We start from the raw sequence: 21,369 nt of genomic DNA on the forward strand, positions 1-21,369 counted from the left end.
GTTCCCTTCTAAGTCTGGGCAACAATGTTCATTGCCACTTGCTCCCTACGTGACTTTAGAAAAAACTACATGTCTTTTCTGGGCCTTAGTTTCTTGTTTTCCCATCTAAAAAACAGGTGAAAGTTAACTAGTAAGTTTCTATATCTAAACCTTATTGAGGAGGACACACAGTTAGTGGTTTATACAGGAGCTTCATTTTTTGGTATATTTGCTGGAGTGGAGTACAGAGATCTGAATGGGTTGGCTAAAAATAGTAAAATAAATATATAGTGGGGAATGAGACCCTGAAGACTTCCTATAGGTTTGGAAGAAGATATGTCACTTCAAGTGTAGTATTTTTAATTAATTATAATTAAAAGGTTAATTAATTAACTTTTATTTTTAATAATATAACTGAGGCCCAAGTTTAGAGATGTGTAAGTTCTCATAGATGGTTAGTGAGGATCTGGGCCTCAAACCCAGATCTTCTGATTTGAAGTCAAGTACTTTCTAAAAATCCACACTACCTCACTGAGCTGGTTATACCCTGTACAGGGCAGTGCTAAAAAGACAAAGAGTTCAGAAATCTGCTACAAATAGGATTCAGTTGCATTGTGGGCCAGAGTATTTGCTGCTGGCCATTATGAAGGAAGGGAGTTCAGAGCTTTGAGAGCAGGGGAGGATACAGTTGCCTCCTCAGACCCCATTTGGGGATTTTGGAGATTTCCCTGGGTCTGAGCCACAAGATGTAGGGGGATTAAAGGTTTGGTTAGCCCCACTTTCCTCATAATTCCTCTTTGTTCATACTGTCTTTCCTCTTAACTACATATGACTAGCCTACCCTCTTCTAGTCATAGACAGAGATGACCAATCTCTGGGTTAACTTACCTCCATTTTTCCACTACGCCTCATAGTAACTTTCAAAGGAGCAAAACATCTCACAAGCTACTTTTGCATTCTCATTTGTTTTTTATTTCATACTGTTTGAGATTGTTTTTGTGTTCTCCTAGAATGCTCTGGTGGGGAAAAAAGGCATAGTCAAAGTCCAGCTTCTTCCTCTTTGGAAAAGGACTTGGATTATACCATATAGGCAGTGTCTCACTCATTACTATACTTTCTAACACTTTTTATTCTTTGGCTTGGTTCAGGTGGTCTCTAAGCCACTGGTACTTCTTCCCGGTGGGTGGGGCAGGTGCTCTTTTTGGAAGATGGGAGAGATGAGTTTAGTTCTGGACATGTTGAGTTTGAGAGGTGTGTTCTATGTCCAAATGGAGATATTGAATAGGCAATTGGATATCTAAAGTCTGGATTTTGAGAAACACTTTTGGCTAGAGATACAATTTGGGAGTTGTCAACAAACAGATACCATTTTAAGGCATCAGAACTGATGAGATAAATTAGGGACTAAGTGCAAAGAGAAACGAGGTTCTATGAAAGTTCTCAGGCCACAGTTTATTAATGAGCTGGGAAGCTGTGGAAATTCATCTCCTGGGAGGAGGCAACTTTCTTCTTTTTCCCAGATTGGTATTATTGGGTTTCTAAGTGTGGTGCAGTAGAAAAAGTGATACCACTGGTTTATTGTATACTTTGTGTAAGTCATCCACATGTTCTGGATCTCAGTTTTCTCACCTGTATAACGAGAGCATTGGATGAGATGATGTGATGTCCTAGAATGGTTTATCACTTCTACTAATAGAATCAACAAAGTCCTGCTACTGTGTTATCTATTGGGGTGACAAGCATGTTAATGTTCTTTGTAAAGTGACAAATCCTATGTAAATGATAATTGCCATGGTTGTGGTTATGCTCTGCTTTATTTGTGGGATGTAAATGTGTAAAGATTATTGACCTGGGGAGTCAAGCACATCTAGGGTTCTCTTCTGGCTCTGGCTCTCAGTTGTTATGTGAGTATGTCCCTTTGAATATGACTCTTTCCTTCTCTGGTTCTGTTTTCACATCTGTAAAGTGAGGGGCTTTTGTTTATGCCAGTGACTTTCAATATTTTTAAAAGCAGAGAATCTCATTTTAAAAATGAAATCAGTGTAGGGGAACCTGGGTGGCTCAGTTGGTTAAGCATCCATCTCTTGATTTTGGCTCAGGTCATGATCTCAGGGTTGTGACATTGAGTCCCACCTTGGGCTCTGTGCTTAACATGGAATCTGCTTGAGATTCTATTTCTCCCTCTGCCACCACCTTCCCACCCCTTCTCACACTCTTTTTCTCTAAGAAAATGAAAAATGATATCAGTATAGCTTCTCTAGTTGAAAAAAGCAGGTTGAATAGGGGCTAGAAGCTCTGGTCACCTTAGAGGCATACCATGAGCTACTTCTAGAACCCCAGAACACCCAGGAATGCAGTCTGATCCTCAACTAACTTAGCTTGCAAGGCCCTTTCAATTCTGACATTCTGCAGTTTGAGGGTTCCCTTGGTATCATATGAAGTTCAGAAGTCAGCAAAATTTTTCTGTAAAGGGTCAGATAGTAAGTATTTTGGGCTTTGTGGGCCACTATTGTCTCTGCCTTCTCCTCTTCTTCTCCATCCTCCTCCTTGTCCCTCCATCCCCTTCCTTCCTCCTCTTTCTCCTCTGCTCCTGTTCCCCCGCTCCTCCTTCCACCTCAGGACCTGTGTATAGCCTGCAATTTCCAGACTTCTCTTGGCTGGGCCTTGGGAGGGTGAAAGATGGTACAAGTCACAGGTAGAATGTAAGCCTTAGGTGCATTTGGAACCCTGCTGGAAGCAAACCAGCTCCCCTCTGCCACAGTCGCCTTGGCTGAGTTGGGCCATTCCATGTGCACACAGTCTCAGAGAAGGCACAGCTATTAACAGTGGCCCAAGGTGACTCTTGACCAAAAAACGTGGAGTTATTTGTTGCAGACACAGCTGGGAGGAGATGGGGGCAAAGGGGATATTTCAAACATGAGTCCAGGCAAAGAGGAGGAGGGGAGGAGGGGCCCAATTGGGATCAGATGTCTCTGCAGAGCAATAACACTACCACCTGGTTATGGGCATCTTAGCTTTGCAGAATCTAAAGGGCTTTTCCAGACAGCATTTACTTCATCTTCACTGCACCCTTGGGAAGGAGAAAAGAAGGGGAGGAGGTGTAGCTGCGGTGGTAAAGAAAGAGTTATGACTTAGGAGTCAGGAGCCACAGCTTGGTCACTGACTTGTGAGGTAAACTTGGAAAAGTCTCTTCTGCTTTCATTTGTAAAGTGGTAGCATTGGATCAGATCAGTGGTTATCACCAGACAAGAGCAAGAATATCACCTGGGAATTTTTTGAAATTCTATTTTTTAAAATTTTATTTTATTTTTTTCAGTGTTCCAATATTCATTGTTTATGTACCACACCCAGTGCTCCATGCAATACGTGCCCTCCTTAATACCCACCAACAGGATAGGTGAACCTAAAATTCCATTTTTTAAGCCTCATCCCAGACCTAGTGAATCAGACACTCTGGAATTGGGGCCCAGAAATGCGTGTTTTAACAAGACTTCCAGGCATGAACTAGAATAATCTAAGGACTTTCCAACTTTGATTCTCTGATTATATGTGATAATGGATGTAAAAATACATTTTAAACTGTACCTTACACATTTCAGAGATGATGATGGTGTCAATGATAATGGTGATGATAATGATGATGCTCCTGTTGACTTTAAGCCATGCTTTGGCAGTCAGTTCATTACCTTAGCCAGGAATTTGCTACCCCACCCCTACGGAGTTTCTCCCAAGGCCTGTAAGACAGAGATATGACCTCAGAAGCTTATATACTATGAGAGTAGGTAAGTTAGGTAAGGCAATCTGTTTCAGATGGGTGACAGAGAAGAAATCACAGGACAACTATTTTGAAGATCCAGAGAATAGGCATAGCCAGTATTAAAGACTGATATGTGTGTGTGTGTGAGCTCACTGTGGGATGGTGGGTTGTGACATTGGAAAGAACTCCTCGTATTAGTGGTAGTAAGGTCTTACTACCTTTAGGATTTAAACACTTTCCAGGAAGGTGGGAGGATATTATGGAATATGAATGTAAAGGAGAGGCACAAATTAAAAATAAACACATATGTTTATTGTGTTTATTGCTTGTTATAGCACTAAAACTAGAAAGAACCTTATATTTATCCAGGGTTCTGGGTTATTTCCTGGGTGTTGGCTGTAACACTAGTCATCTCCTTCCCATTCTGGAAAACGTATTGGAAAAAAAAAAGTGAATATGAATCACAGTATATGGAGGACTTAGACTCTGTTCTAGAATATAAAAATTAAGTCATTCACAAACATTTATACTTTAGTAACAAATTTATTTTCACACACTTTCAAGTGATCTCAAAATTCCTTACATTCTGGTTGAATAATTGGACTGGAACCCAGTGCTCCTGACTTCTAGTCTGGTGTGTTTCCTTTGTAATCTGTATTTGCTCAAACGCTTTTGAAATGGGGAAGTTTGACCCAAATAAAGTTTAAAAGGCATGTTTTTGAGGTACAGCTGGAAGGAAGGTAGGACACAACTATAGAGAACTTGGAATGCCAGGCTGAATCTTCTGAATTGTTTCCTGTAGGTAATGGGAAAATGTTAGATGTTCTGGAACAGTGGTATGACATCATTAACAATTTAAGAATGTTATTCAAATGCTTTAGTGAAGCATACCTGGTAGATTGGAGTGGGAGAGAAGTTGAAGGGAGCAAAGCAACTAAGAAGTAGCCCCAAATGTAGACTGGAATTGCCATAGACCTGCTCACTCTTTATGGCGTGAGTACATTTCTATTTTTTTAATTTCTTTTCAGTATAACAGTATTCATTGTTTTTGCACCACACCCAGTGCTCCATGCAATCCGTGCCCTCTCTAATACCCACCACCTGGTTCCCCCAACCTCCTACCCCCCGCCCCTTCAAAACCCTCAGATTGTTTTTCAGAGTCTATTTTTAACAAAAGAAACAATGTAAGTGCAAAACCATAGTTTCTTTTCCTGGGATTTCAACCACTAGAGATAGGGATATTTGGAAGCTGGAGGCTTCCTGGTCCTGGAACACAATTCTGTGGAGATCTCCCAGGATTACACTCAGACAAGCCCTTGCTTAAACTCAGTGCTGCTCTCTCTGCTCTCTGGTTTCATTTTGCACTCAGATTTCTATGTATTATGTGCCAGGGGCCTTGGGTTTAGGGGGAAATTCACTGTTCCTTTCATTCTTTTCACAAAGCCCCAGGCTCAGGAAAGTTACATATACATGTTACTATGCCAGTTGCATCACCCAATCCTTTCCAGAGATCCTGGCTACAAGCTTCATAGTTTGAAGTTTCTAAAGCTCATTCATATCCATTATCTCATTTTGTTCTCATTAGAGCCTTATGATGGGCAGGCTTATTATAATTTAATGGTATGAAACTAAAGACTGGAGTGGGGAAACTAACTTGTCATTCTGCCAGTGTGTGGAACAGCTTACTTATTCTGCCTTCTAAGCAATATTCCATGCTTTCACTTGCATTGTTGGGGTTCTGGTGGTCATTTTTTCCAGTGTACTAAAAACCTTCTTAGATCTCAGACAAGGTCTGGGATGGGGCAGAGAAAGAAACAGAAGACCAGGAAACCAAATTTCTCCTCATTTCTAGCCCAGAGCCCCTCCCTCAATACCATTCTGCTACCTTAAATGTACTGACAGACCTTGGTAGGGATATCCTTAGCTTTGCATGCTCATAGCCCTGCTGCCTGTCTGATGCCAGTTATACTCTGCATGACAGTTATGTCACCTTTGCCTGAAATAGGCCATGTTTTCTTTTTGTCATTCTCTTTCTTACCCTGGAAGCTGGAATAAAGTTGCAACCTAGGGACTCTCCTTCCCTGGGCTATCCCAAGTGATGAGGCTCACAACTCCAGATCTTCCTTGGACAGTACAAAAAGCCAATCATTGAGAGGCCAGGTCACCACTACACATAGAAAGCCTTTAAAATATAGATGGCACAGGGTCTTTAGCTGAAGCTGCTTTGGCCAGACCTTTCCAGGACTCTGACTGGGTCTTCAGTGTGAGCCAAAGGCAACACCAACCAGAGTAGTATTCGCCCAGCTTTCAGAGTTCACACAATGTCATGCTGTCTAGATTTTCATCATGAATGTTCCCAAGACTCAAATGCAAAGGGAATTGGGTTGATTTCAACTGGAAAATATTCCTGCCATCTCAGTGTTCTCTGGAATAACCTGCTTGCAGCTGTCATGGGGCGGCCCCCTCCCTGTAATGCGTGGCTTTTCCGAGGCTCAAGCTCCAGGGATCTGGAGGGGAAGAGAAGGGGGGGACCAAGGTTATGTATGCCCCCACCCCCAGCCTGGCCAGTGCTTGCATTTTTCAAGCCTGAAATTGGGTCTCTGGGGTTGGGGTTAGGGTTGAGGTAGAAGGGTTCATGGAACAAGTCTCTGCTGGGTGGATCCCTGCTTGCAGCTGGTTACATTTCTTTGACCAGCTTCCAATAGGAAGAATTCATCTCCTGATGAAGAAGCACATTCCCCTGGATAGAGAATCTAATTGGCTGGGAGGCGGGAGTCCTGGGTTTATGTCCTAGCTCTGTCATCAGCTTGCACTGTGGCTTTAAGCAAGTCAGTCATCATCTCTTTGTCTCAACTTCTTCCATTTAAAGTGGAGCTACTAATACCTGCTGCTCACATATATGGAGTAAGAACACGGTGTAGGGGACATTGTTGAATGTTCTGGGAGAAATAAAGGGATGGTAAGACTTTATTCTTACCTCCCTCAGATGGAAGGAACTAAACTAATTGTTCTTATTTCCTTTCCTCTTGCCTTATGATGTTGGTAAGATGTCAGGGTATGGGGAAGTCTCTAAGGATTTAGATAGTCATGGGGCAAAAGGAAGAATGGTGGTATAAGCAGAAGCATAACCTAATATACAAGGGGATATACCCTAAAACATTCTCAAGGAGATGTTGACGGCCAGCTGGAAGCAAAGTCTTGTGATAATGGGAAATAAGATGTTGGGATCAAGGGTGACACATAGGTGCCAGGAAGGAGGAGAGTGCCAAAGACAAATTTTATTGCCTCTTACCATAATGCATTGGACTGTGCTAATCCTATCTAGAAATTGCCCTCATTGGCTACCTGGACTATCAGAACCTTGGCCCAGCTTTGGTATCTCCAAGCTTCTTTTTCCCTTTGGACCAGAGTTGTACTTGGGCTGCATACCTGGAAGGGGTATCAGAGGATACGAGAAAAAACAGCGTCTGCCCTGGCATCAGAAGTCACTTTGGTCCTACCTGTACTCTGACACTCCTATCTCTGACTTACTGTCCTCTTGAGATCTAGACATATGCTGTCCAGTGTGGTAGCCACTAGCCAGATGAACAACACTGCACTGCTCATGAGAAGGCCTGGATAATAGTATGGTTGCTTTGGCAGCAGCCCAGCAATGCTGTGAGACCTCAGGGCTCATATCCTCCTGAGAGTAGAGTAAGATGCATTTTTTTTAAACAAAGGCTCTTGAATGAAGCATTTTAAATAAAACAAAACAAAAAAAAAAAAAAGAAAGAAAATCTGGGAAAGTAATTGGACTAGGAATTTTATTACCTGTTAATCATATACCTGCAGAGAGCAGAGAGCCTAAACCCATAATCCATCCCCAGGCCTCCTATTTCATAGCTCTTTGTAGCCTGGAAAGGGTGTTCATGACCATTATTTCATTTAAGTCTCCTTAATAAGGTAGAAGCAAGTATACCAGGAGTTATTCTATTCATCTGATACACAAAGAAACTGAGGCTCAGCAGACTGAAGTGATATCCAAGGGCCTCTAGTTATTAAGTGGTAGTGCCAAGCTGAGCATGGAAAAACCTTGGGTAGCATCTTTGACTCCTTTAGTTCTATTTTCAGTCAACTGCTAATTCTGGGTGATTTTCTTCTTTACCTCATCTTTAAGCAGTCCATTTTCTCCCCATTGTCAGTGTCACCACTGTAGCCCAAGTCCTCCAGTCCATTTTCCAGATAGCAGTCAGAGTGATCTTTCTAGTGTATTAAGTTGATCATGACAGTCTCTTGTATAAACCCTTTCTAATTGTTCTTAGGATAAAAAACAAGCTCTTGAATCTGGCCTACATAATGCCGTATGGCCTCTATCACTTAGAGTCTGTTCTCTCTCTCTCTTCCCATTCCTTCCTTGCATTCTATTCTTCAAAAACTTTGAAAATTTTCAGGTCTTTGAAGATATGCTTCCAGTCTATACACATGTTATTTTCTCTGCCTGCCATACTCAGTTACCCGACTCCTCTTCACTTGGTAAACTCCTGCTTATTTTTGAAGCCCTACCTCTGATACTGCCTTCTCTAGGAACCCTCACCTTAGCTTCTCCGTACTCAGGATGGGTTAAGCGCTTCTTCTCTGAACTCCCATAGCACCCCAGACCTGCTTGTTAATATAGCTGTTATTATGTTATATTATAATTATCTGTTTTCTTGTTTGTCTCTCTTGGTAGATTTTGAGTGTCATAAGATCAATAAATATGCCAATTTTAACTCTCTATTATGTACCTAGCATGAAGCAGAGGGCGTGGCACATAATGGATGCTTATAGATATTTCTTGATTAATTGAATGAACGAAGGTAAGAATAAATGAATGATGGATCCCACGTAATCCACCCTGCAATACAGTGTTCTTTCTACTTGGAAACAACATATTTTATTATTTATTTTTAAAGAGTTTTATTTATTTATTTGACAGACAGAGATCACAAGTAGACATAGAGGAAGGCAGAGAGAGAGGAAGGGAAGCAGGCTCCCTGCAGAGCAGAGAGCCCGATGTGGGGCTCGATCCCAGGACCCTGGGATCATGACGTTAGCTGAAGGCAGAGGCTTTAACCCACTGAGCCACCCAGGCGCCCCTATTTTATTTTTTTACAAAGCTTTTATTTGTTTATTTGAGAGGGAGAGAAAGATAGACAGAGAGAACATGAGATGGGAGAATGTCAGAGGGAGAAGCAAACTCCCCACGGAGCTGGGAGCCTGATGTGGGACTCGATTCCAGGACTCCGGGATCTTGACCTGAGCTGAAGGCAGTTGCTTAACCAACTGAGTCACCCAGGTGCCCATAAAACAACATATTTTAATATAGAGATGGTCGTTTGACCTTCATACCACCATTTCAGTGAATATTTAAGACATGTTTACTAGTCATAGGACCTTAATATTGGATGAAGGGGCTTGGCATATGCTGTGTGTCAAACACACTGCAAAATGATCTATATTCAATGTATGCATTCATTTATTTATCAGTTTGAAGGAGGGATAGACAAATATGATTAAGTAAGTAAAATATATAGTATATTAGACCGTATTAAATGCCAAGGAGAAAAGTAAAACAAGGATGGGGGGATAGGCTATGTGTATAAGGATTATAATTTTAGATAAAGGTTGAGAATCAGAATGACATGATAAAAACAGGAAAAATTGAGGGGATAAAGAATAAGGGAAATGCAGAAAAAAATACAGGTTTTGAGTCTGGAAAAACAGTGAATCATACAGAAAGATAGAGTACCTTTCTATCTCAGATGAGGTTTCCCAGCATGAAAACATTCCTTAAAAAGTATCCAAGTTGGAGACAGATGTGCTACTGGGTATTTACCCAAAAGATACAAACTTAGTGATCCAAAGGGGCATGTGCACCCGAATGTTTATAGCAGCAATGTCCACAATAGCCAAACTATGGAAAGAACCTAGATGACCATCAACAGATGAATGGATCAAGAAGATGTGGTATATATACACAATGGAATACTATGCAGCCATCAAAAGAAATGAAATCTTGCCATTTGCGACGACGTGGATGGAACTAGAGGGTATCATGCTTAGTGAAATAAGTCAATCGGAGAAAGACAGCTATCATATGATCTCCCTGATATGAGGAAGTAGAGATGCAACATGGGGGGTTAAGGGGGTAGGAGAAGAATCAATGAAACAAGATGGGATTGGGAGGGAGACAAACCATAAGTGACTCTTAATCTCACAAAAAACTGAGAGTTGCTGAGGGGAGGGGGGTTGAGAGAAGGGGGGTGGGGTTATGGACATTGGAGAGGGTATGTGCTATGGTGAGTGCTGTGAAGTGTGTAAACCTGGCGATTCACAGACCTGTACCCCTAAGGATAAAAATATATTATATGTTTATAAAAAATAAAAAAATTTAAAAAGTGAAAAAAAGTATCCAAGTTGAAATATGATGGGAGAGTCCAATTGATGTCTTTGAATTATGGGTAAATCTAGGACTCATAGTTGCAAATGAGGGTCATCTGAGAAAAGCAAATGTGCAAAACTAGATGAAACAAGGCAGCTTCATTAATAGCAGAAAGGGCCTGGGGCAGAGAGTTAGGAAACTTGGGTTTAGGCTACCTTTGCTGTGAACTCGGTTTGTGACTGGACATTTTTCCTCTCTCTGGGCCCTAGTACCATCTATGGTGAGGATATGTTGTTGGGTAGATGAGTGCCTTTTACACTCTGCACTATGTTACACCATGGGTGTGGAGAGCCCTGTCAGGGCTCACTGAAGTGGAGATGGAGTGGATATAAAAAGTCAGGGTTATTGGTCATCTTTCTGCTTCAGCAGAGTCAATCACTAGACTAGATGGTACCTGCTAGGTCAGATACTCTGTGACTGTTTGCCTGGCAACATCACTGGAAACCTTTGTTCACCCCTCTTACAGCTTATTCAAAAACTTGTGAAGGTTTCCTGAGTAATGTGGGCATTATAGGGATGAGGAAGGAACAAAGGGAAAGAACTGTATGTAGTGTATGGCATTGACAGTTTTCTGTCAGTGATTACACAGAAAAAGAAAGAGGAATTCTCAGGCTTAGGGGTTGGAGCAGCTTCTGTGGTGTTGGTTATCAAACACTGGACCTTTCCAACTGGGCCAACCTTGACTATTGATAATATTTTCCACTAGTACAGCCTTGGAAATTAGACTCAAATGCTGTAGAATTGATGGGCTTTAGTTAACAAGACAGGACTTCCCTACCAATGGGAGTAGGGCAACTCATAAAGACTACCATATATGCATATCTTTTGAGTTGATAGTCAATTTCTTAGTGGAATTTGTGTATTCCTGGATGCATGAAATTAGATACCAGTCCCCTTTCTCTGGTTATTCAGGATAAGTAGGGGAGAGTCAGGTCAAGGAACAGGATAGTAATTCCTTACCTCTGTAGGATAAATCTTATTTTACATCTCTTCAGTCAAGGCTTTCAGCTGGGCTTCACATGAATTCTGTGGGGTTAATAGTGCTTAGATTCTTATTCTTATTTGATAGATTCTACCTTCTCATCTTTTAAGACTGAGCTTGACCTTTACCTCCTCTATAGTAATTCTGTTCTCACACTGTTCATCCACTGCCCATCCACCATAAAACTTAAACTCTATTCATTTCTGTGTAGTCATTTTATTATTCTGATTTAAGTCTCTGATTCTTTCATGTGTTTATGTTCCTGAAACAAGCCATTATCACTTATAACAATGACTTTTGACTTGTCCTTTACTACCTTTACTACCTTCCATATAGTCTACTCTCAGAGTAAAACCCCAAATCTTAACAATGGTCAACAAGGTCCTTCCATGCTCTTCATATTGCATGTCACTTCTCTGACTTCCTCTCCTATTATTCTCCCTTCGCTTGCTCTGCTTCAGCCACATGAGCTGCCTTACAGTCCGTTGCATGCACCCAGTACATTTTTTTCCTCAGGAAAAAATGTATTTTTCTGTTCTGTATTTTCTGTTCCTTATGTCTGGAATTATCTTTTCCCAGGTACATGGTTGGCTCCTTCACTTCTTTCATGTCTCTAAACAAACTTTATTTTATAAAAGAGTCCTTTCTTTATTATACTATGTGAACTATTAATGATATATACTTGCACTCTCCTTCTTGCTCTGTTTTATTTTTTATTGCATTCATTGACATATTATGATTTTACTTACTTAATAATGATCTATCTCTCCACACTAGGATATTAGTTGCTTGAGAACAAGGATTTTTGTTCTGTCCAACGTTAGATTTTCAGTCTCTGGAAGAGCGCTTGGCACATAGTAATTTTTTTTTTAAATTCTGCTGGATAGCAATGGCCACGGTCGCCAAACTGTGAAAAGAACCAAGATGGCCTTCAACGGACGAATGGATAAGGAAGATGTGGTCCATATACATTACGGAGTATTATGCCTCCAGCAGAAAGGATGAATACCCAACTTTTGTAGCAACATGGACGGGACTGGAAGAGATTATGCTGAGTGAAATAAATCAAGCAGAGAGAGTCAATTATCATATGGTTTCACTTATTTGTGGAGCATAACAAATAGCATGGAGGACAAGGGATGTTAGAGAGGAGAAGGGAGTTGGGGTAAATTGGAAGGGGAGGTGAAACATGAGAGACTATGGACTCTGACAAACAATCTGAGGGTTTTGAGGGGGCGGGGGGTGGGAGGTTGGGGGAACCAGGTGGTGGGTATTTTAGAGGGCACGGATTTCATGGGGCACTGGGTGTGGTGCAAAAACAATGAATACTGTTACACTGAAAAGAAATAAAAAATTTTAAAAAGTTATGCTGGAATTTTGTTAAAGATGTCATTTATTTATTTGAGAGAGAGAGAGAAAGATCGGAGGAGGTGCAGAGGGAGAAGGAGAAGCAGATTGCCCACTAAGCAGGGAGCCTGATGTGGGGGGCTTGACCCTGGGACTCCAGGGATCATGACATAAGCCAAGGGCAGAGGCTTAGCTGACTGAACCACCCAGGCACCCCCAAAACTTTTTTGGATAAATAAAACCTAAAAGGCCTAAGGGCTGATACTTCCAATTCCTTCATTCATGTTCCTTATTGTAAACACACTTGTCTTAATAGAACAATGGAAGTTAGAGCAGAAAAGGCATTTTTAAATAACTTTTTTATTTTTTTATAAACATATATGTATTATAAGCCCCAGGGGTACAGGTCTGTGAATCGCCAGGTTTACACACTTCACAGCACTCACCATAGCACATACCCTACCCAATGTCCATAACCCCACCACCCTCTCCCTACCCACCCCTGCCACCCTCAGTTTGTTTTGTGACATTAAGAGTCTCTAATGTTTTGTAGAAAAGGCATTTAGGGACCTGCTTGTCTAACTCTCTCATTTAATAGATGATAAGACTGAGGGGAGGAATCTTGCCCAAGACCATATAGCAACTTGTTGTCAGAGTCTGAAGAAGAGTTCAAGACATCTAAGCCTAGACCCACAACTTTCCCCATTATATTCCATGCTAGGCAAACAAGTTAGTTTTATTTTCCAACTCCAGGGCATAGGTAAGGCATTGTCAGTACGTAGAAGCAAGCTCTGGGCAGATTAATGTGGAGGTAGAAGAATTTTATTTTTACATGAACAGGAGTTTCTCTGAGCATTTACCACTCTGGTTTTGGAGAACAATAAACACTGGGCCAAGCATTACATAAATACCTGACCTATCAATCCACAAATAATAGTCATTCAATAAATCAAGTAGCAAGCCTTTCTTGAATGTATAACATGTGCCTAGACTTGTACTGGAGATATGAAAACATTCAGCCCTGATTCCTGCTTTCTAGGAGTAGTCTAGTAGTAAAGGCAAGACTCACCTCAGACAAGCAGATACCAATTTGTGAGATATGACAATAAGCATTGTAGAAAACAGCAGGAGACCACTGAAGGACAAATTAGTCCAAGAAAGCATTATGGAAGAAAGGAGACATCTTTGCACCTATTTCATGTTGCCTTCCTGTCAGTGCTTTATCTTCCTTCATTTGGAAGTGTTTATTTGCATGCATGGGCCCAACCCTATGCTCTTCAGGGAAGGATGATGAGTTTGATGCTATTTGAAGCCAGGTCTCTTGCTTCCTCTTCTTTTCACTCCTCCCAAATAGAATCTGCCTTAGTTTCAAGCATGTTTACTGAGTACACTGTGGGTACCAGGTACAGAGCCAGGGGCTTGGAATAAAAAGATAAATAATCTACAGTCATTTACCTGTAGTAGACCAAAGTCTAATAGGTCAGATAGATATGCACAGAGGTTTACAAAATAATTCAATATTGAAAAAAATAATTTATATTCTTCTTCATTAAAGAAAGGATTTGAGGTGCTAAACGTGGTAAGTTCTGCTTATGAACAAATTATAATGAAAACCCAGATGAGAGAAGTAATGATGTAAAAGTAAATCATCCAAAGTGATATTTGAATTGAACTCAGACAATGATTATTTTTCTAGGGAATCAAATATGGGAGGTATGGGTAAAGGGACACATTCTAGACAAATGGAACATTACACAAAGGTGGGCATTGCCTGGCTTGTTGCCCTGTGTGTCTACAGCAAGTATGGTAAGTGTCTGGCATGGTCATCACTATCAGCTACTTCCATGCCCATGGTAGCAAGCTTTAATCAGATGTAATATTCTTTCCCAGAAATCCTGGATAAGGCTTAGAATCCTTCTGAACACAGTATGGCCACTTGCAGTCAATTTGAATTGATTTACGAGATGAAACATATTTGCCATCCTTGGCTGACTTCAATACCTTTAAAGTTACAGACGTTCAGGAAACAGAATCCTATTGGGAATCTAAGCTTTTAACAATCTATTACCCCTCCACTACCTTCTGCCATGATTCTCATGTAATGAGTTCATGGATATGTATTTAGTAGCTATTATGTTATATTATATTATTAAATTTGCCATCAGAAATTTTAAATCAGAAAAAAAGAAGTTTTAGATTAGAGAAGTGGTCTGTATTTCAGAAAGCTGCCTTTGGTAGTAGAATATAGACTGAAGGAAAAACCAGTGACAAGGAGACTGTATATGCAACTGTAATATTACAGGCAAAAGATGATGAATGCAGTACCTAGGAGGAGAGGGTAAATTAGATACTGACTGAGACAGATCATAGGAAAGTTTTAAGTGTCAGAATCCATGTGCTTTAGAGAGATATTAGAAGGAGAAAGAATTTGCAGGAGGAGGTGGTATATGGGGAAAGATTAGTAAAGATAGGATTTGAGCCAGGCCTTGAAGGATAGTTATCACTTGACATTGAGAAAGGGGTGGAAGTAGTCCATTTCAGACCTCTGTAGCACAGGAGCAAAGATACAAAAGTAGAAAAATCACAGGGCATGTCTGAGGAGCAGTATGTAGCTCAATTTGGCAGGCTTTAGTTTGGCATTCAGAGTGGACATCACCCCCATCACCATTCCTGTTAGATGGCTTTTCTCACCCTCCAGCCAGCAGGTACTCAGGAAACATAGATTTGTGTTAATATTAACTAAAGTGTGGTAAAAAGTGGAAGGCTTCTCATATGCAAGAATATCATTCTAATGCTGATTTTAAGAGCCATATCTGGGTTGTCTCCACTGCCATTTGCCAGCCTTGAACATCACGGAAGAAGGATGCCTAAGGGATGAAAGCTGTTTATTATCCAATGGGGAGTGGGGAGAAGAGGCTTATAACCATGAAAGGCAACTCAGGACACATCCAGAACACATAGTGGAAATCTCTGAATCACTCTGAAGGAACTCTGACCTATCTCCAGGCAAAAAGAATTATGAAAAATATCCTCCTTTAATTTAATTACATTATATAGTAACTCAACTTTTTCATAAGATATCACATTCGCAAAGTGCTGCCTCAGATAGTGTTTTTTTTTCTTTACTATAACCTTGTAAGGCATGTTTAAGATTGCCCTAATTTTGTGGGTAAAAAAACTATGTTTCAGAAGAGGTTACAGGACTTAAGCAAGGATATAGGAATATAGGATATAAGGATATAGGGCTAGTAATTGGCCATGCCAGGCTCCAATCCTTGTCTTCTGTCACCATCTCCAATTCCTAAACTTTTCCTGTACAAGAAGGTATCAAGGATCAAAATGGCATAAAATCTAACCCATTAATCTAACCCATTCTTTTGAGAGAATAATAATAATAATAATTCATTTCAACCAATACTTTCTGAGCACCTATTCTGTTTTAGACACTATGCTAGGTCCATGGGGTGCAGACTACGAAAACACAGTTCTTACCCTCAAGGAACTCACAGTCTAGTGGGAAAAACAGACATATATATATATAGAGAGAGAGATAATCACAAGCTAATAAGTGAAGTGATACTCGAAGAATGTGTAAAGTGCTCTGGGAGTTCAGAAAAGGGTGAACTACTGTACAGGGAGGAATTGGCACTTGAAAAAATCCAAAGCCCCCAGTCAACACAATTAACTTCTTCTGTAGAATTGCAGGCTTGGAGATGGGACAGCGAAGAGAGAATTAAATGAGTATATTTTTGAGGCCTTTCTGAAAATGCCTTTGTGCTGTCCTGATTGAAAAGTTGGTTGCATTTGTGTGGCCATTATTGTGCTGCTAATGCCTGAGCTGGATTCAGTGGGCCCATGGCTTGTCCCAGCAACCTCTTGATTAACTTCTTTCAGGTTTGGTGCAAGGTGTTGGGTGCTGGGACATCAGACTGAATATTACCATTTGTAGTTGTTCTGCATGTGTCCAGGACTGGTGTGGGTCAGGTTCATGAACCCTCAGAATTTACAATAAGAATAGGGCCTGTCAGGCAGCATTCTGCTTACCAGAGGAAGGATAACTGAATTAGCATTGATTGAATGCTTAATATTTCATTTTGGTTCAGATAAAACATACCTATGGAGGGCGCCTGGGTGGCTCAGTGGGTTAAGCCTCTGACTTCGGCTCAGGTCATGATCTCAGGCTCCTGGGATTGAGCCCCACATCGGGCTCTCTACTCAGAGGAGAGCCTGCTTCCCCCTCTCTCTCTGCTTGCCTACTGTGATCTCTCTCTCTGTCAAATAAATAAATAAAAAATCTTTTAAAAAAATGCCTATGGAGTATCTTCCATGTGCTTGGCATTTTATATGGCACCACAGGTTCATCTTACAGTGGAAGAGACAATAGATAAAGAAGAAACTGTAAATGTATGATCCAAGGTGTTATGTTGTACAGTAAAGATCTATATAGTGAACTCTGAGTTCACAAAGGAAAGAACAATAAATTCTGTTTGGAGGTTCCAAACAAGCTTCATTGAGTAACTGACATTGGACTGAGTTCTTATGGATGAATGTACTAGTATTATATTAGATGTTTTAGGAGAGTAATTATTACTCAGGATGATTTTGGTTACAAAATCCAGAAAACCCAACTCACACTGGCTGAAACAGATCAGGGACTTATTGACTCATGTAACAGGAAAATATAGAGATAGGAGAGGCTTTAATCATGGTTTAGTCATTACTTTGCTTCTTTTCTTGACTCTGCCCTCTTTTATATGTTGGCTTTGTCCTCATCCTCGTTTCCCTTAAGGTTGCAAAAGGGAAACCAGTGGCAACGAGGGTGGATGCTTCTTCTTTTATATTCAGTGAGGCAGTGAGGCATTGTTTCTCACACTATAACACAAAAGTGAACTTTAGTGGTTCAGGACAGATAAAATTTAGGGTAAGATTATAGTAAGCATGGGGGCGTCTCCCAAACATTAGTTAAAAGCAGTTGAACCTTTCAATAGCTTAAGAGCAGTCCCGTTTTCAGGCTTTGTTTCTTTTTCGCTTAATTCTTGCTTTTTAAATGATGTCCCAATGAGGGTGACTAGGTAGCTCAGTCAGTTGAGCATCTGACTCTTGATTTCAGCTCAGGTTGTGATCTCAGTGTCATGAAAGTGAGCCCTGCGTTGGGCTCTGCTCTGAATGTGGAGCCTGCTTAAGATTTTCTCTCTCTCTCCCTCTGCCCCTCTCCCCTGCTTGTCTGTGCACACATGTGCATGCACGCTCTTTTACTCTCTCTCAAAAAAAGAACAATCTTAAAAAATAAATAAATAATGTCCCTTTTCCTATGTCTTTTATGTGTCTTGATTTATAGGTCACATTCTGGACTTCAGAATAGTAATACTATTTCTATAACACAAAGGTCACTTGTTCTATCAAGGCATTCTTCATAGCCTGCATATGTAATGAGAGTAGTGGACAAAGTTAATTATGAGAGGGAAGTGTTGCAAATGGTTTATGAGCAATCTCTGAAGTCTGCCACATCAAGGTTCTCAACCCCGCTTTGCCATCACTTAGCTGGCTGCCTTGGACAAATTAATTCATCTCTTGGAGCCTTGGTTTCTTTATCTATAAGATGGAAATAATATTAATACCTATCTCATAAGGTTTGAGGCTTGCATGAGATAATCCATGTAATATATATGGCAGAAGCTCCCCAAGTTTCTTGGTTTACTGTGCCTTTCCTGTGTTAGTAACTGTTTTCACAGCATCCCCAAGCCAAAGGAAGTATTTAACCCTTCTGCTGTATTAAGAACATAACACATAATAGTAAGTAGTAGTTCATGCTCTGCCCGACAGATGTCACTGTGTTTCCCTCAAAAAAGTAAAATATAGTAGCCCTGTGAGTTGGCTATGGCACCCTGGTGTGCCTTGGTGCACAGTTTGGGAATAGAACACTGCCAGGCAAACAGTTGGTGCTAAATACATGGTATTTGTTATTATTATAAAATGTTTGTGATTGTTATTAGAATATCTGTTATTGTTATTAAATCGTTATTACCAAAGAGGATACTGACCTACTAGTTTGATTCAGATGTTGAATATCCCTGAGGAGAGATGCTTCCCTTTTTGGTAGTAATATCTTCTAGCCTCAGGTTTTCTCTTAAGTTAGGACCAAATAACCCTAGCTTGAGAGGGGAGAGTAATTTCTATGTGCATGGAGAAGAAAACTTCATTCTCAAAGAAAGTGCACTTTTCTAGCTTCTAGTGATTTCTAGTCAAAAATCACTCTTTCAGAAGAGGCTTCTATGTATTACATTTAAAAAATATACTTTCCTATGTTTCTGCCTGGCCTCTTCTACTCTCCTTTTCCTTCTCTTTCCTCCTCTACCTCTCTTCATATTTCTTTCAGCCAGTGTCTGAGACTTGGCCCCATCTCCATCATAATGAAGGGATGCTTGATACTAAGTTAAAAAAAAGTGATTAGTTGAACTATGTTTTGAATCTCAGCTTGGTCTGTGAACCAGTAAGAACAGTGGGTAATGATAGTTCATTCTTGTATTCTTCTTTCCCTTCCCCTGAGGGAGCATAGGAAAACAATTTAAACAGAGAGACTCCAGAAGTTGGCCTGTGGGCTTGGACACAGGAAGCTGAGGAGAATAAAGGTTTAAAGGCTGTGCTGAATTTCCAACTCTTAGCAGTTGAGGCCCATGAGGTATCTTTGACATTTTCCTAGAGGCTAGAGCTGACTTTAGTTCTATTTGGTTGTTTAGATTCACTGAAGGGAATCTGATGTCAGAGGTATAAGGAATAGAATAGCAGACCTGTCCATGCACTGTTGACTCTGGGCCTCCTTGGGGCTGGCCAGCAGAGGTCGGGAGTGGCCGGCTGGCTTTTAGCCCTGGCCAGCTGGCGGCGTTTGCTTTGGCCGTTGGGGGAAAGAGCACTTTGTGGAAAGCTGGTCTTCCCAGCCAAGGGCCTATTTTCATCTTGAATCTGTTGAGTCCAGCCTGAAGTCTAGATCCAGTATCAACAGAGGCTGTGGAAAATAGGACTGGATGCCTGGCAGCCAGAACTGTGGGTTTTGTCTTCCTGACCAGGACATTCTTCCCTGAGCCTGTAAAAGTAAGAATGATGGAAACTGGGGTAGTTGTGGTATCAGGGCCAGAGAGAGTTAACTGCTCTTTGCATGGTCATTGAAGCCCAGGATTGGCTGTAATATATCACTAGGCCTCATCTCTTCCCAGGTCTTCCAATCTAGGAAGGTGTATGTGTGGCTAGAGCTGACATAGCTCCTGAAGTGCCTGAGCCCCCCTAAATGGGGGCCTCCACACACTGAGGGACCACTAGAAGGCTGGATCAATAACCTTCCCAACCAACCATATACCACAGGAACAAAGAGAAGTATCAGTTTGGTTCCTTTTTTTCTGAGATCTCGAAGTCTTTTTGGAGAAACAAACCATTTTCACAAAGAGGTACCTTTAGTACTAGACAGGGTAGAGTGAAGCTCATGTGAATAGCACAAAGAAGCGCTAAAGGAGTTCAGAGGAGGGCAAAAGGGCTAGGAGAGATATAGGTTTAGATGGGTCCTGAAAAGTGACTAAGAACGAGATAAAGATATGATGAGAGTTTTCTTATGCTCCTAAGGCAGAAATCCTTTGAAACTGACTCAAAATATATTTTGATTTAGTATAGAATCCTGGTCTCCAACCAGATTATATTCACTAGGAGATTGTTCTGAACTTGAGTTCGCATCACCAAAATGATGTGGTCTTCTCAAATATTACAACTTGTCTAGAGCTGGAAGAGAATTAGATACCTGGAGGCATGAATCACATTTCTCAAGTTCTTCTGTTACTTTGCTGCTCCACTGTTTCCCAACTTGAAACTCAATACTAGCTCTTCTGTTGCTTTCAGGATGGCCAAGCAACTGTATTCAGCGTTCAAGGCCTTTAACACTCTGAAACTTCCCTTCCTTACGTTCTCTCATTCTTTTTGGAGACTCTCAGCAATTCATATAGCCTAAATCTCCATCTTGTCCCCTGAAGGCCATGAGAAATGGCTTAAAGTTATTTGTGGTCTCAGAAGACTTTGGTACCAGTCCCTGTCATCTGTTTGAGAATTTGACATTCTTCATGAGGTCTCTTCATTCCCTTTCATATCTAACATTATCATTACATTCTTACTTAAGCAGAGCTCTATAAAAAAAAAAAAAACTGATTCTCTGTTGCTGTAGATCAGGAGTCAGCACGCTTATTCTGTAAAAAGCCATATAGTAAATATTTTAGGTTCTGAGAGCCATACTGTCTCAGATGCAGCTACTCAACTCTTCCATGGTAGCAGAAAAGCAGCTATAAATAATACGTAAATAAATGAACATGGTTGTGGTCCAAGAAAGCTTTATTTATGGTATGATATTTGAATTTCATATAATTTTCACATGTCACAAAATATTTTTCTTTTGATTTTTTCAACCATTTAAAAATGTAAAGCCATTCTTAGCTCACACTTTTCAGAAAATAGGTGATGGTTGAACATGGCTGGCAAGCCCTAGTTTGCTAACCTACACTCTAGAAGACAGAATTTAGATTACTGGGTGGATATTATGGGGGATTGAGTTTGGCTTAAAATTTTAAAAAAGAATCAAGATTATTGGAAAATGTAATAAATTCCCTAGGAAGTTAAACCTACTCCTTTTCCACTGAAGATATTAAAGCACCACTGACTAAGGATATCATAAGAGGACTCAAAGATTTTGTGGGGGCTTGGATTTGAGGTTTTTTAAGTCGACAGGACTGTGCTTTTGTGAGTTTTTCTTCCTTTATATAACCATCATTTCCCAACTACCTGCTGTCTTCCTTTAATTTTTAAAAGTCTGTG

This window comes from Mustela putorius, unplaced genomic scaffold, assembly GCF_011764305.1.
Source record: "Mustela putorius furo isolate JIRA1106 unplaced genomic scaffold, ASM1176430v1.1 tig00003862_pilon_pilon_pilon, whole genome shotgun sequence".
In the NCBI taxonomy this organism is placed as follows: Eukaryota; Metazoa; Chordata; class Mammalia; order Carnivora; family Mustelidae; genus Mustela; species Mustela putorius.